The sequence below is a fragment of the Amblyomma americanum genome, chromosome 4 (genome assembly GCF_052857255.1).
Source record: "Amblyomma americanum isolate KBUSLIRL-KWMA chromosome 4, ASM5285725v1, whole genome shotgun sequence".
In the NCBI taxonomy this organism is placed as follows: Eukaryota; Metazoa; Arthropoda; class Arachnida; order Ixodida; family Ixodidae; genus Amblyomma; species Amblyomma americanum.
The window spans coordinates 209970331-209987044 of record NC_135500.1 but is presented as its reverse complement, the minus strand read 5'-3'; the positions used below and the strand labels follow the sequence as shown (position 1 = coordinate 209987044).

At 51.6% G+C, this 16714-nt stretch overlaps 1 protein-coding gene across 1 annotated transcript in view; it reads left to right on the top strand.

Annotated features, from left to right (window-relative positions):
- Positions 1-16714, top strand: part of LOC144129231 (uncharacterized) — a 278887-nt gene that overhangs the window by 928 nt on the left and 261245 nt on the right. The gene's annotated exons all lie outside the window — the stretch shown is intronic.

Here is a 16714-nt window from a genome sequence, read left to right as displayed (position 1 = left end):
ATTGAACAGAGACCTCGTGCGAAGTATCGCGTCATCTATTGCAGGAACACCTATGTATCTTTCTAGTTCGCCCAGCGCATGCGCGTGTGGTGCTCTTAATCGTTGATTAACAAAGCGGACACCGCTTGTTTACAACGCTTCAAACTTGTTAAAACCAGTATAAATGATAGCCTCGACTCGCCTATTTGATATACACATGGCTATTATTTCTCTCTGCTGTTTTATTGCACGGCTGTAAATTTAGCTCCTGCGAAACACTGCCCGACTAACGTTTTTATTCATTAAGAAAAAACTAACGAAGTATGTGGCATGCAGCATCGCTAAGCTTAACTATTGCTGCAGTTCTGTAACAAAAAGTAATGCCGGCGTACCGGATATCGATCTTAACGGTCTATTTCACTCTATTAAAATGTAATTAAGGAGTCCACACTGCGAATTATGATTAAGGTGAGTCTAAGGTCACTCGCGTTGTAAAAGTGATCGACGGGTAGTTCCGGATCCCACCAATGAAAAAAGTGGCTCTAAGAAAATGTCATTGTCCACTCATATGGTATTCATGTACTAGCAGATTGCGTGCTCGATCAAATATACGAGTTTAGATCAAATATGAACATTTGCGTTTTTTCTATTTCGAATTCCTGCGACCCTCAGACGTGAACTCGTGGGTCTTTCGCGCAGAGTAGCACGTTAAGAGGTTTAAGCACGCCATCAAAACCTCTGCTGTCCGATGAAGAGCTTCTTTGTTATCACTGACAAAGCATAACGTCAACACGCGGTGGGAGACGTACCATGCATGCAGTGCTACACTAACCGTCTTAGTTTCGTCAACTTTGGGGAACCGTTATGTCTTAGCAAGTCCTCTCAGTGTGTCATCCGATGTTTTTTTTTTTTAGTTTCTCTTTCGAAAGAGCTACAGGCCGCAGCAGCGCTTTCAATATGGCGACACACATTGTCAGAGACCCATTATTTATGGCTACTTGACAACGTGTCCCGTATCTATTGCTTTTATTATTTTAATTGGAGTAGCTTGCTTGCTGTTTGTCAGAAAAAAATCGCGATTTTTTTCATTGTTCTTGGTTTTTCACTCTCGAAAATTCAAATCGGTCATTTTCAATAGACGTTTTCGTTTTTGTCTAAAAATTCGGTTGTTTGTTTCCTCTTGGTTGATATGGGACTTCTGACTGCAATATTCGCGCCTTTTTTGCTGCCTGTTTACTGAGCAACGGTGGCTCACAAGCAGTATAGATTTTAATTGCTTGCTTTGATGCTGCTTCGATCGTTTTGCTTTTTAGTTCGTTCCGAGAAGTGGCAAGAGTATCCTTGTGTGGCTGACTGTATCGCAGTGGATCCAGGGGTTCGTAGCAGGCCGTTATTGTGCGAAGCTTTTACCTATCTCGCGCATTGCTGGCAGACACGCCAAGGTCGGTCGCCTCCGAAGCGAACACCTCAGTCGAGATCCTCCGCTTGTCTTCCCACCTCTAAGTTTGCCGCTGCCTATCAACCTTCTGACCCCGCCATTCATGTATGTTGCACGGACATTTTACTATTCTTTGTAGCCGAATTGGTAGAAATGATTCGTTATAATATTTATTTTTCTTTTAATCGAAAACACTGAACTCATGCTGTATCATTACACACTTTGCTATTTTCTCTGTCTATTGCACTTGCTCTGTTCGTACTAGCTTTAGGAAGTTCAGTCCGGTTCAGTGTATTGTGCCTATTAAATACATGCATTGCATAGCCTTGAATATCATGCGCAAAGAGGTCACATGGCGCCACCACTGCAGTGGCATCTTTCACCAAACTGGGAATCCATTACAAGCGCAGAAGTCAAATGATAAGCCAAGATCACCGCTTTGAGCGCACTCGTATATTTCCTCCCACATTGTCATAATCGAATTCGCCAACCTTTTTGTCTCAAATCGTCTCGAAAATCTATTCGATTCTTCCACGCTCGAGCCAACAGAGCTAATGCGTCCGTCGCTAACGAAGTTGCAACCCCGGGGTGGCCTTGGAGTCGCGGGCGCCCCGCGCAGTTCGCTCACTTCTTGCTTCGGTTCGATAGAATGTTTTCGTCGCGAGCTTCTTCTTCGCATGGTCCGCGGAGTTCCCTGGGCGCGCGGTGCGCTGATCGATGTGATCCACGATGATTACCCAGGAGTCGCGTTCCTAATTGTTGCCGCTGCATTCGTTGCTGCGCGAACGGAAGCCGGCCTTCCGTCCTTATCGACTCGCTTCCAGGCACTGCAGGGCAGGACGCGACCCTCTCTCCTTTCCCTCCTTCAGTGTTCTTGTCGCGCTGAAAGAATCCGCGGTGAGCGAGTCCTCGGCGGCTGGGTTCGGTCACCCGACCAAGGGCCCCGGGTCGATGGACGGGGGGCCCCACGCGAAAGCCTCCGCTCTCGGCCGTTGCGGTTGTCTCCCCGCAACGAATTGTGTCGTCGGCGGTCGTCATTAGCCTTTCCAGTGGCCGCTTGTAGCGAGCTAGAACCAATGGACGGCTGCTCTTTGTTATGCAGCAGAGAAAGGGCGGAGTGTTCACGATATATTCTCTTGGTGGGAAGTAAAGCAGTCCTCAGTTCGGTGCTGCTCACGTTATTGAGAGAGTTTATAGGGTGGTAAAAATACGGGCGAATATTCAAAGCGCTACTTGCATAAGAGAGTATTCTGCCGCGATAGAAGACTTCCCTTCACCTACTGGCCAGTGCTATTCAGGTTGGTTGGAGAGTGGTGTGATGATGATGTGGCTTAACAATTTGCACCGGGTGGTCAAGGAACAAACCATTTGTAGCGGTCATGTGATCCAGGTGCGGCTGACCTAAGTGGGCCCGAAATAGAGCGTTCTCGGAGGAGAAACGTACGAGGGAGGCGAGAAGACGGGAAATTTCATGTAAAAAAAAAAAAACCTATTCGATCCTCATGACTGCTTTTGAGCAGTTCTCGCAGAATCCCCTAAGTTCTCGATTTCAGTTCTGGTTGGCTTCGTCTTGTTTCATGTCGTGTCCTGTCTTCTTTTCAATAAATGGTCGCTTGGAAACGTGCCACACTTTGAGAGAAGCATTTATCAAAGATGCGCCGCGCCAAAGAGCCGTCTCGTCAGCCGTGCACGCTTGCTCGTGCAGCTAACCCAAACGCAAGGGATCAGCGAGGCGAGGTGGGGCCCGTGAGTGCGAGCAATCGCCAAGGGAAGAGACGCGTACAGCCCGTCCGGGTAGTGCCCCCAAAACGTTCGTAGAGGCTGCCGTAGTCCTTGCAGATCCCTTTTGTCATTTCAAAAGCGCGTTTGGCCATGGCCACCTCATGCAACGCGCAGGCATGAATGAAGAACGACACAGCGGAATGCACAGAAGGGGTCGATGACAGCCGGGCTGGTTTGAACCATATGTAAACAATGCACGCATCTGCTTCTTGTATGGAGCTTCCGAGCGGGGGCAGCGACAAGTCTGGTTTATTTTGTTTGTTTATTGTAATACCCACAGCGCCACAAGTGGCATTACAGTGTGTGTGTGTGTGGGTGGGGGGGGGGGGAATAATACATCATACAAACGAAAAGAAAGGTAACAAAGTGCAGCACATACAATGCAACCATGATGCAACATTAATACAGCCTAAAAACAGCATTCACAGAGATGAAGAGAATAAATCACCTGACGTAATTAATACCACCTCTTCAGAGAGCCGGTTCCAATCTCTTATAGACCTAGGGAAAAAGCATATTTGTACATCTCTGATTTACAGTTAATTTCCTTAACTTTTAATCGATGGTCACGACGTAGCGAAATATAGTTTGGTGAATGGTTGTACAGGTCACGGTTTATGCCAGTATTGGAATAGTAAATACTATGAAAAAAATTTTACCTCAAACAGTATCTACGTTTTTCAAGCGTCTTCCCAAGGCCCAAGACGCTCTGTGCAGCGTAAGGAGCAAAGAAGGCTGGGATGGTCTCAACAGGTCTTCGCCCTTCCAAATCCGCCACGAGTCTGCAGAGGGTACCCAGGCGCAACATGTGTGAGGCAGGCAGATTAGTGAAGTGGGGACGAAGACTGCGGGAACGCCCCCACAGCGCACTGGACACGCCAGCGGTGGGTCATGGGCCACAACAAGACTCGCAAAAAAGCCCCAGATGCGTGCCTGGTGCGATTAGTTCCAGAAAAAGGCGCGTAAGCGGCTTGCCCCAAACTGTCCATTCCTTCCAACCCCCCCTTCTTTTCGAGGTGGTTCACTCATGTTAGCACGGAGGGAAGCGGTTGGGAAATAAGGCAAACAACCGCGTATTATATCGGGGTTGTTTACCCGAGCTGTTGCCAGGACTCTTCATACTTTAATATAAGTTCGTAGCTGCGGTCAGGTGTCTTGTTATCCGCCAGATATTCCGGCACTTCATACTGTAACGCCTATCATGTTGTAGACGTTCACAAAGTTCGGCGGTCAAATGTATAGGGGAATCCCCCAAGGTAGAGTTAAGGGAGTAATTACTCCCTTATTCTAAAGTTCGGCGGAAAGACACATTCCTGGAGTACGAGCCCACGTCCGTGCCCGTCCCACGTTTACTTCCCCCCATCGGGATACGCCCGCAGAACTCCTGTTCTGCCTCCAGTCTCCTTCGCTTCGTTAGGCTCTACAGGGAGACCCAGTAGCCCTCTTTTGTCGCCTCCAGCTCGCCGGCTTGCCTTATCGCCACGGGAAGCCACACGCATGTCCGCCGACAATGCCAGCGCAGCAGCACATCCGCGCTTGCGTTGCATGCACTGTAATCTCACGCGCACCCATTCACGACGTTCCGCGTTCGTCTTCCCTTGGTCGCACTTCCCGGGCCTTTCCAGCGCCCCGCGTTTGCACGGCAACGCCGGCGGCAGTGACCAGTCCGCCGGACCACAACAAGCGTCACAACTAGCTGACCGCCAAACGCGGACGGCGTCGCCGAACACGGCCAATTCCTGCCGCTCTTCGGTTTTTTTCCTTGTGCGAGCCGTTATCTCGAAGCCCGACCAGTCGGGCCGAGTTGCTTTCGTGCATCCCGCCGTTCCCAGCTTGCTCCTTACTTGTTCTATGCGCTTTCTTTCCTGTTGGTTTTTTGTCGACTCTTCGCCGCGAAAACAAAGACAGAAAAAGAAGTCCCCGCGAATGGGCTCGCGGACGAACCTGAGCGCCGTTGTTCCCTTGGGAAGTCGGCCCCGACTTTCCTAAATCAGTAGCGCCGCGGGGTGTAACGCGGCGTATACGAACGCGTATAGACGCCGAGCATCGGACGAAGGAATGAGTCGCTGCTCTTCGGTTTGGGATAAAGCGACCGGCCGGGAGGCGGCGCTGATGGGGGACTGCCCTCCGGTGCGACCCTGGAGAGTACGTCTTCGAAGAGCCGTTGGCAGCGCCGAGCTCGTTTTATATGCGCCCTTTGTGTCGGAGCAGCTGTCTGCATATCGAGGTCATGACTGCGGTGCGCTCGTAGCCAGAGCGAATGCGAGTTGGGGTGGCGTCGCCGTGTGCGCGTTCCGTTCTGCGGCGATTAGCCTCGATCGCCCCGGAGGTGACAAATGAAGTGGTTTGTTCCCTCAAAAAGGGGGTGGGGGGTGGGGGGGGGGGGGGGGGGTGTCTACCCCTGGCCATTCTTCTTAGGCGCGTGCGTGTGTGCAGACGTCAATCTTATTTCCTCCTTGCGAAACTGCAACAAAGACATATGCGATCATTCGTGAAATATAGGGTTCATATGGGCTCCATTCTAGGAGTTAGGCCTGGTCTTAATGAGTGTGGTAGGTAGTACTCTTATTGTTATATGCTTGGATATACTTTCCAACTATCATAACTCGTGAATTTAGAGTGTTACCTATAGGCAGCATTCTTCGCACACATGCCCGTACTCTAGTTTAACTTCGAGGTTCATTCCACTTTAATCCGTTAACCAACTACGACTGTCAGCAAGCCTGTGGCCAAGGCGCGAACTTATTGTCGAGTATCGTTTTGCACCAACGGGTCTCATGATTCCCGCCGAAGGATTCAGTTTACTGCTCCAAATACGCACGCAAACAGTGCGTCACCTCAGTGCTCGACTATATCGAGCTCGGCTGCACAGCACGACACGCGAGCTCGACCCCTGTCTCGAGGCGGGTGAATTTCGACAGAGACGAGATGCAAAACCGCCCGTGTGCACTGTGCGATATCGTCATCATCATCATCATCAGCCTGACTACGCCCACTGCAGGACACAAAGCCCTCTCCTATATCTCGCCAATCAGCCCTGCCCTGTGCCAGCTGCGGCCACCCTATCCCCGCGAACTTCTTAATCTCATCCGCCCACCTAACCTTCTGTCGTCCCCTGCTACGCTTGCCTTCTCTTGGAATCCACTCCGTTACCCTTAAGGACCACCGGTTATCTTGCCTTCGCATTACATGTTCTGCCCAAGCCCATTTCTTCTTTTTAATTTCGACTAGGATGCCATTAATTCGCGTTTGTTCTCTGACCCACTCTGCCCTCTTCCTGTCTCTTAATGCTACACCTGTCATTTTCCTTTCCATAGTTCGCTGCGTTGTCCTCAATTTAAGCTGAACCCTTTTCGTTGGCCTCCACGTTTCTGCCCCATAGATTAGTACCGATAAGATACAGCTGTTGCATACTTTTCTCTTGAGGGATATTGGTAAACTGTCGTTCATGATCTGAGAGAAGCTACCGAATGAGCTTCACCCCATTCCTATACTTCTAGCTTTTACACTCTCATGATCCATATCTGCGGTCCCTACCTGCCCTGAGTAGGCGTGTTCCCTTACCACTTCGCCTCGCTATGCCAATCGTAAACTGCTGTTCCCTGCCGAGGCTGTTGAACGTTAATTTGGTTTTCTGCACATTAATGTTTAGACCCGCCGTTCTGCTCTGCTTGTCGAAGTCATTGATCATGATTTGCAGTTCATCCCCTGAGTGACTCAGCAAGGCAGTGTCATCAGCGAATCACAGATTACTAATGGTGAATTCCAATCGCAGGCCCGGAGCGGTCTGCACGCTCTGTGACAGAGCGCCTGAATCCGGCGCAGAGCGCGCGACCTGAAATTGCGATTGGAGTACACTTGCTCTGGCCAGAGCATGTAGGGTGCCGCTATCGCCGCTGAAAAAGAACGTCATGCAAACTTCCGGTCGGATCCGCCGATTTCGGCGGTGCAGTCCCGACTGCTCTACGGAGCAATCTCGGCTCGGCAACCGCTCCCTGTCTACGATTGGAAGACGCGATCCGTGCCTCAGATCTGCGTTTGGAATACAGTTGCTGCGAAAAGAGCAGAAATCGTTGCTCCCGAAGTGCTCCAACTCTGCCATTGGAAGTCACCACAAGATATTCTCCATTAACGCCGGGGCCGCCTTCAGTGTGCGTTATTGCTGTGTTTACCTGAAAACCACAGCGTGAGCTCGTTTACGCGAACACACCCACCAACGCTGCCCATAGATACAGCAACACACCACCGTCCGGGCAAACAGACCGAGCAGAGAAAGCTGTCGTTGGGACACTTTCGTGAATATTCAGGTCCCCCATCGCTTTCCCGCCGCTCGCCTGTGGCCAAACACGTGAGCCGCATCCCGATTAGCCTCGCTCATCCTGCGATTGTCCTGCGGCCGATGCGTCGGAAAATAATTGGCTTCCTCGCCACGTATATAGGCAACAGCGGCTGTCAAACTAGAAATAAAATAAATAAAAACAATAAAAAGAGGCACAGAAGCGTTGCGTGCTCGCTCTCGCTTCCGACGCACGCCTCATCGTGCAGTCGGTGACCCTGACATCATGGAGCGCAAAGGCAGCAGCCATGCAGTGTCTGCCTGCGGTGGTGGTGTGGGCGCCTGTTTTGTAAACGCTCACACGAATGCCGCGGCTCGCGCGGGACGTTGGTGGCAATGGCGCGCCGAAAATATGCCGGCTATCTCTCCCCTATTGCAGCGTTCTCTTGTTTCTCTCTCGCTTTGCGGCCTTCTCCGGCCTTCGCCGATTATCATTGCCTGTGTGCTCGCAGTAGCTCCCGAATGGGCTTGCCCGTGATGCGAGCCAAGTGTTTGGCACGTATAGCTGTGAATCTTATGCTGACGCTGAAGCCGGCACGTCCATTTGTCGCCTTCATTTTGGGGGGCTTATTCATTCGTGGTAATAGCGTGTCATTACGCACGCTATTCCGCACTGATAGCAGCTTCTGCGGACAGCATTTTTCCGATTTCAGGGGCCGTGCCTCACCGGCCTCTTCTTTCCACTCGTGTCTTTCTTATTCCCCCCCCCCCCCTTTATTTTCCCTCATTCGCCAGTTTTAATTATAGCTGCCGCTGACAAAACTTTTCGCTCTAGGTGCATCGAATTTTAACTCCGTTTGTATTCTTATAGATGTCTTTAGTTTTACTTCGCGCTACTTTTACTGATTGAACGCAGCGGTCGAAACTTATTCATCTACGCGCAGAAAATTGAGGAATGCTGGATCAACATTTTTGTTTCGTTTGTTTTGGTTTCTTTCGCGGTAACACCCCTTTCGGTTGATTTACTCCTGTCTGTCATTTTATTTAAACGGGCGTGCAGTCGTGGGAGGGAACAAAGCGTCGTCGCACGACGCGGCGTTTTTTTACGAGCTTCACGAAGGAAACGCGGCACGAATGCGTGCGTGCAGCGGGAAGGCGAAGAAAGAAGGAAAAGCGGCAGCGTTTAATTGCTCCTGTCTCTAATTACAAGCCGGCCGTTTGCCCTTAAACGTGTGTGTCTCTTGCGCCCAGCCTGTGGAAGCAAAAGGAAATGGAAGCCGACCCCCGAATTAAAAAAAAAAGAAAAAAGCAAAGTATAAAAACAGACATTCTCAGCAGCGGGCGTGGAGAAGCTGCTTGGGAAGCGGTAAAGAGAAACACAAGACAGGGCGAGGAAGTCGACGACAGCGCCACATCGTGACGTCGACTGTTTACTGACGTGGAGAGCGAACGCACTTGGCAGCGACTAACTGGAGGCTTCCCGTGATGCCGGGGATGCCTCGGCGGGCACTTGCACGACATCGCCGTGACATTCACTCTCCTCATTGTTCATTTCGTTCTTCTTCTACTTCTTTTTTTTTCTTTTCTCAGCAGTCGCTCTCGCTGAGTCACCTGCCCTCTTCTGGCCAACGGGCTGACGAATCTCTGTGCCGCCTTGGGCGAGACGTTTAGGGAAAGGAGTTAGGAACAGCATACCGAGAAGTGCGCTGTTCACTGTTGATTTTTTGTTTATTTTTTTTCTTCGGGAGTGGTTTTGTTACGAGTGCCTTGCTGGCACCGCTGGCCTTTTCAGGTAAACAAAACCAGAGCTGCTCCTCTGGTGACTCTCAAATTACAGTGACGCGGCGCCGACGCGTCAGTGACACAGCTTAGCAGCTTAGCTTAGCAGGACCAGTGGAGGCGGAGGGGTGTGACGTTTATCGTGCAGGCGCAATATCACCCCCATTGCTTGCTTGCTTATCGGTTGGTTTACATTGATAGCTTTAGGGAAACCGGAAAGAGAGGCCAGCGTAACGGAGTTCAGCACCGCTTTTGTTTCCTATTGGGAGCATTTTGTTCGGGTTCATGACTGTTTTAATTGTTTCGAGATTGAGCTAGATGACTGCACATTTTAAAAATAGTTGAATAGATTCCAATGTTTTTCGTCCACATAGCGCGTGCAGTATTTATACGCCTTGATTTCAACGATGATTATAGCTTTTCTTTCCACTTCTTCCTGTGGCTTCATTAGGGCGTGCATCGTGTGGGACCTTTCTATTTGTCCGTTTTTACACGCTTGGATAGATGTTTTCTTTCTAACTCACTTCTTGCAAGCATTATCGACCCTAAGGTCACCTTGTTGACAGTGATGCATTATTTCATGAAACAGAATTGTTAAAAGGTGTTGGTAATAAATTCTTAATGTTTAAAAAACATATATGAAAAAAAGCGCAAGGATATATGCGTTTTTTCGCCCGAACGTCGCCTTTTATTTTGGAGCACAGCCACCTGATAATCGACTTACAGAGCTGCTCTTGGAAATCTTACGCAAACAGTATTACACCTGTGATATGAAGACGACCTGAACTCAATATTAGCGCCTGTGAAAAAAAAAAGTGTAAAATAGAATTAGTGAGCACTAAGCTGAAATTTCGGGGCAGTGTTTTGTAACGGTTTTATTTATCAGTTATTTTGCCTCCGGTGGCATCGTAGGGTGGTGCCAACCTGTGACTGGCAGCTGAAGGTGCACGTGGGCTACGAAGGACGCTGTAGTGGAAGGCTTCGGATTAATTTCGCCCACCTGGGTTGGCCACCGCAAAGCGCACAGCTAGGCGTTTATGCACTTCGCCCCCATCGAAATACGGCCGTCGTCGCCGGGATCCGGTACCTCGTGCTCAGCTGCCGAACGCTGAAGTCGTTGATCCACCGCTAGGGATATCTGTGACAGGGCTTACAGGTGGAAAGCAAAGTAATTGGTTAACTTCCGTGTCAAAAGCATGGCTCTGGACTAGTGGCGCATAGGTAAGGTAACGAACTTGAAAAACGGTCGTTACAAAACTGCCTCTGTATTCCGCACTTGTGCTAGGCGAGGTCTTGACTTTAGAGGAGAAGGGCTTTTTGGACAACAAGAAAAAACAAGTTAATAAAAATATAAAAGGAATGACACGCATGGCGTTCGCCGCGCAGGTTTTCTCGTCGTCAGGGGTGAGTCAGCGTACGTGGCGCGCTGCCCCTATACGGGAGCGCAGAAGAACGCTCACGCACGCAAACGCGCACACAAAAACGCTCCGAGAAAGAGAGGAGGCCGCGTGGGACGGCATCGGTCACGCGAGACGACGCGCGCTGCCCCCCGTCCGACGCCGTTAACGTCACGGGCAACCGCGCCCGGCTGACAGCGGCGCCCCTGCCGCTGCCCAAGGCGGCTTTTTATAGCGCCGCGGGCTGCTTCTTCGCCGCCACCTCGCGCCCCGGGGGCAACGCCAGCGGTGCGTCGACGTCGTCGTCTACGTCGCCGTCCAAGCGCGAAGGAAAGCCTGGGCTGCTGCTGTTGCAAGCTGCTCCGTCGCGCCCGCCGTCTCGGAGCGCGGTCACCCCCCGCCGAGGTCAGCTGCCACTGCATTCCACCCCCCCCCCCCCCCCCCTATACTTCTCCGCTGGCGGACGAGCGCGCCTCCGCGGATAACACGGGCTCCTGCTTCATCGAAATTATACTAGCTGCTATTATGTACTACAGCTCGCCCAAGTGTGCAGGCGTATACAAGGGAACACATAATTGACATTCAAGAAGTACGCCAATAAATTTTATTTCTTTATGTTATTTGGAAGAACACTGTAGCTTTCATTCATCCAGACGAAAACTACTTCGTACCCGCCGCGGTGGCTCAGTGGTTAGGGCGCTCGACTACTGATCCGGAGTTCCCGGGTTCGAACCCGACCGCGGCGGCTGCGTTTTTATGGAGGAAAAACGCTAAGGCGCCCGTGTGCTGTGCGATGTCAGTGCACGTTAAAGATCCCCAGGTGGTCGAAATTATTCCGGAGCCCTCCACTACGGCACCCCTTTCTTCCTTTCTTCTTTCACTCCCTCCCTTATCCCTTCCCTTACGGCGCGGTTCAGGTGTCCAATGATATATGAGACAGATACTGCGCCATTTCCTTTCCACAAAAACCAATTATTATTAAAAACTATGAGCAGTTGCGTCTGACTCATTCTTATGGCACAGTCATTGGCTGAGTGAAAAATTAGATGTTGCCTTTCATGTAGCTTTATTAAACCTGTATGCATGAGCATGTGGGTGTTGATCACACTTATGTGAGTGGCCTCACGTAAGCTCACACAGCGGGTTCATTCGACGCTATTTTTTACACGCTCGTCAACACTTGTCACAGAAAATCTAAAGCCGGCACGCGGTTAATCCGCGGGTAATTTTTATAAAATTCGACCAAATCGAGGACACGTGTCGTTAGTGATGGTTACAATATACGGCTGCGCTGAGTTCAAGTTCTGGATAGCGCGACTGTCGCTCTGATAATCCCAAAGGCCTAACTGGTTGACGGTTTTTCACTTGTGAAAGGAACAGAATGTAGCAATTAAGGGAGGCCACAGTAGAGGGCTCTGGATTATATCTTCTGCCCGAACACCGAGAGTGTTTAGCGTGCACCGAAATCTTAATGCACGATCGTTGGTGCATTTCGCCCCCACCGAAATGCGGTCACCGCAGCCAGGGTTGAACCTTTATGAACTCGTCGTGCTCAGCAGCCGAACGCCTATGCCACTGAACCACCGCGGCAGGTCACCAAGGCCAAGTTCAGGTTCCTACGACTGCGGCAGCATTCGCCGCAATAACCAGATGTTACTATATAAAGAAGGGCTTAGCTCTGCAAGAAAAAATCCAGCCGAAGAAACCCGTGCTGTCTAAGTTGTAAGCCGTTCTCAGGCACCGTGACCCGCCTACCTGCCATCGTCGCAGCGCCCTCTTTTGTTCGAAAGTGCCTCCCAGAGGGCATGAACCTTGAGCTCGTGGGCGTTCACCACCTTGTCCGATGAGAACACAAACAGAAAAAAAAAAACTGAAGAAGTAGTTGAATAGAGACAGCAGGGCTAAGGAGTACGCCCTCCGCGACGCTGATGCGACGTGCACCCAAAAGTAAACCCGTACAATCGGTTGTACGCCACGCCGGGCCGCGGAATCTCCCCAGGCGCCCGTACGTGCTGACGTGCGCGCTGTCATTATCCGCCCCTCTCCGAGCTATGCCATTTTATTCCCGTCTTCATGCGAGAGAGCTCATGCTCCTGCCTTTTCCCTTCTCAACCCACCTATTTTTCTTTTCTCTCCTCCCATCGCCTTCCCTCACTACGACTTCGCCGCATCCTCGAGCGCTGTCTTCGCCCGCGCGTTCTTTGCGTGCGAGACGTCGACGTCGTTGGTACATTGTACGGAGGGGCCGCTGCCGCCGCTGACCGATTTACCCCGTCATTTCGAGACAGGCTATTCGTCTCTGAGGGGCTGCAGGAGGAGGCGCCGGAGACCTGGTCTTGCCCGCTCAGCCGGGAACGGCTGCTGAAGCGCGTCCCCGCGACGTCGTCTCTCGGCGCTCCTGGTCGCTCGGAGTCGTCTTCCGCAGTCGTGTTCTTGACACTGCGGAATGTCAAGAAGACGACACATTGGGCCCGTCTACGCCTCGCAACAGGCTCCATCTATCGACGCTTGGCGGCGGAACGGGCGCCCCCTGTCGCTCCACACCCTCGTATATTCCTTGTGTGCGAATGAACCGGGGATGGCTGCATGTAACGAATGTTGGAGTTGCTGGTTGAGGGCGAGGTCTTTCTTGTTCAGGAATCTGGAGCACTGTTATGAATTAATGGAAAAGGAGCAAAGAAACAAATGAGCAGTTAATAAAAAGAATCCCACAGGTGGCAGGTCCAATTTACGAACCATTTTACACATGCCCTATTCGGGCCTGTATTCGACTGGGACCTGTAGTGAAGCGGTATATAGGATCGCACTTTACTATTTGCGGGGCTCTTGATCTCAAAAGTGCTCCTGCAAGCACTTTGAGCTTGCTGGACATAACACCACAGCGTCAACATTTCTCTGCCGAGAGGTGGCCACGCCCTAATGCCGGTAACGATGACACTGTGACAACAGCAGACGGTGTCAGGAGCGTTTTAAAGCGCCGAGCCTCTACCACTCATGTCACCGCAGGACGACGCTTGTACAGGCACGCTTGTACGCTAATCTGACCCAGAATGATATACTGTAGCGGCAGACATTTATAACCTCTTTTGCGGCCTCCAATAACCACTGTGACAAGTTTTTCCGTCGTAAAGGTGACATTACCATACCTCTCCGTAGTGCAACCATATGCGTTGCTTTTGTTATTGTTAACTTTTTTGTGTATGTGTGTATGTGTGCGAAGCCTCGCGAATCACGATAAACAGAGCACGTCCCGTTCAAACCAGAGCACGGCGTTTCTCATAAGATGCCAACGCATTACATTCTCGCATCCACGTTGTCTGTATATATACGTGTACGGGAATTCCAACAAGTCATTTCGCACAAGGGTTCGTGTTCAGCTCGCGCGCTATGAATGACTACACAGGACGAGCCGAAAGCGCCTCAGGGCTCGCTCATACGCTGCAAAAGTATGCGGACACAAAATGCACGACCGAAGAAAAAAAATTAAGAAAATGTAGTACGGGCGGGAGCGCGCTTCCATCAAGAATGACTGCGTTCGTTCCTTCTGGGACCCAGTTTTAAATGAAGCGCTGCTCGCTCGCACACAGCGAGACCTCCGTGTACGGGGCCCGTGCCCGTTTGTACGAAGGCGCTCCTGTATACTCTCTTACGCTTTTTTTTTGCTTTAAATGCCCGAAGCTGTTCTTTATTGTTTCGCGTGCTACAAAAGAAAGAAAGAGACAAGAAGATAGGAAGCCACCGCGATGACCCGCGGATAAAAGAAGAAGGAGTATTTAATAGTAATGAAAAAAAAAAGCAAGAGGCGCGCGGCCTGCCTTTTTCTTCTTAATATGTAGGTGACCCAGAGAGGGGCCGGCGGTTGCTATTCTGCCTCTGTGGACGCATATTTATTCCGCCGCGAACTCAATGATAATGGTGGGTACACTACGTACTACGTCGAATGACCTGAATATGCGCAGTGCCCGCTGCTGCTGCATCCACAGGAAGGAGAGGCGGACCGTGACCTCGTCGCTACTGCCGCCGCGCTCGCGGATACGAAGTTCGCCTTTGAAATCTCGGCGCATGCGCGCTGCGCTCAAGGCCGCGTCTCAGGTGTGCTGCGACATTGGCGCTGCACTGAGTGTTTTGCGCTGTAATTATACGTTACCGTTATGTTGATAGAAAAAAATGCGATATGTCGGAGTGCCGTAATTATGGCTTCGCTGCGGACAGTGCCGCGCGATCTACTGGCGTCAAGAATCTTGTCTTGAATGGCTCATAGCGGGCCACTCGGCTTGGAAATGCGTATTGAGTGACGCCCATAGCTTCTGGGTGTTCGATGTTGTCACGTGGTGTCGTCTGTGCGGCGGTTAAGTGTGCGCTTGGAAGGCGGCAGTGGTAAGAGAACTTCCAAGGAACACAGCCTTCTTCAGTCACCTTAATTCTTATAAGGTAAGGCTAGCTACTCTCTTAGTTTGACATTTATGAGGTGCCTGTGGAAACTAACGTTCAAAACAACAACAAAGGAAGAATAAAACGAAATTGTCGAGTTTTGCGACTGCGTGGCCGTTTATGGTGCCAAGACATTTCAAGCCTTACTAGGGCAGCATTTCTGGCTGTGCGGCTGAACAGGGAGACGAAAAGAGCACTGCGCAGGAGAGGAGACACTCGAGATGAGGCGCAAGACAAGCCTTGCTTCAGTCAAGACGAAAGAAATTACCTGCTAATTCTTGGCGGTTTGTTGGCATAGTGTAAAGCTGCTTAAAGAGAACCCTAGAAAAAAAAGAGCCGATAGTGTGTTAACGTTCATAGTGTGCACCAGCGGAAATACGCCTGATCAACATCGTCAACCTATATATATATTACATATATAATATGAACAAACCGGCGTAAGGATTCAGTGGTCCCAGGCCGCCGCGGTGGCTCAGTGGTTATGGCGCTCGGCTGCTGACCCGAAAGACGCGGGCTAGATCCCGGCCGCGGCGGTCGAATTTCGATGGAGGCGAAATTCTAGAGGCCCGTGTGCTGTGCAATGTGAGCGCACGTTAAAGAACCCCATGTGGTCGAAATCTCCGGAGCCCTTCACTACGGCGTCCCTCACAGCCTGAGTCGCTTTGGGACGTTAAATCCCCTTAAACCAAACCGATTCGGTGGTCTCACTGCTTCACGATACAGTCGAGTAGAGCGGGATCCTCCGGTTATCCGACGCTCTCGCAACCCATGCTGGACAGCCGGAAAAGAAGCGCCTTTGACGACGCATCTGGCAGTCTGTAACACAGCGTACTCTGTTATGAGTCACGTTGCGTGGTAGTCTCTTGACCGGGAGAGACCATGCCGAGACGCGTGTATCACTGCCTCCGGATCTTCCTCTCCTTCCCTGCGCCGTGTTATAAGCAGCAGTTCCCTCGACAGCGTTGGCGGGTGCCGGAGTCTGGCGTCGGGCCTCGTTCCGAGTCAAGTGGGTGGGCGACACTCGAGCTCTTCCTTGCACCGAGACGCCTCGGCGAAGCGACCTCGACCTTGATCCGCCCTCGCCCCGGGCGCAATGGCGGGAAGAGTGCCGGGAGGAGGAGGGGTTCAGGGGGGGGGGGAGTTACGTGGGCCGCATTATACACACTATGAGCCACGGCGGCGGTTCCTCTGCGGCCGTCATGGTAGTAGCGCGGAAGCGACAGTCGCGGGTTGGGGCCGTCGCGGCGAGGGATGCTGCGCCCATCTTTATGGCGGGCGGGTGCCCGTAACTGGACCGCGATTTATCGTCCCGGAGCGCGCGCGTGGGTACCCCGGCGACGGTGTCTTCTCTGCCTTCAAAGACCGATACGGAAGGACCCGCGCCGCTGGGTCTCTTAACGTGCTCCGAATAATGCGTGTGGGCCGGGGCGTTGCGGGGTGTCTCTCGCTGCCGCATCCGCGTCTGCGGGCGCGAGTGTCGCTGGGGGTGTGTGCGTGCACGGTCTTTCTTGTCTTGCGCTGTCTTTCTCTTCCGAGCCGCGACGGGGCCTTTGGAGCGAGTGTGACGTCGGCAGGACGTGGGAGTCTCAAGGAAGGAACGGTTCCTCGTTTCGGTCTAGTCTGGTTGGAGCT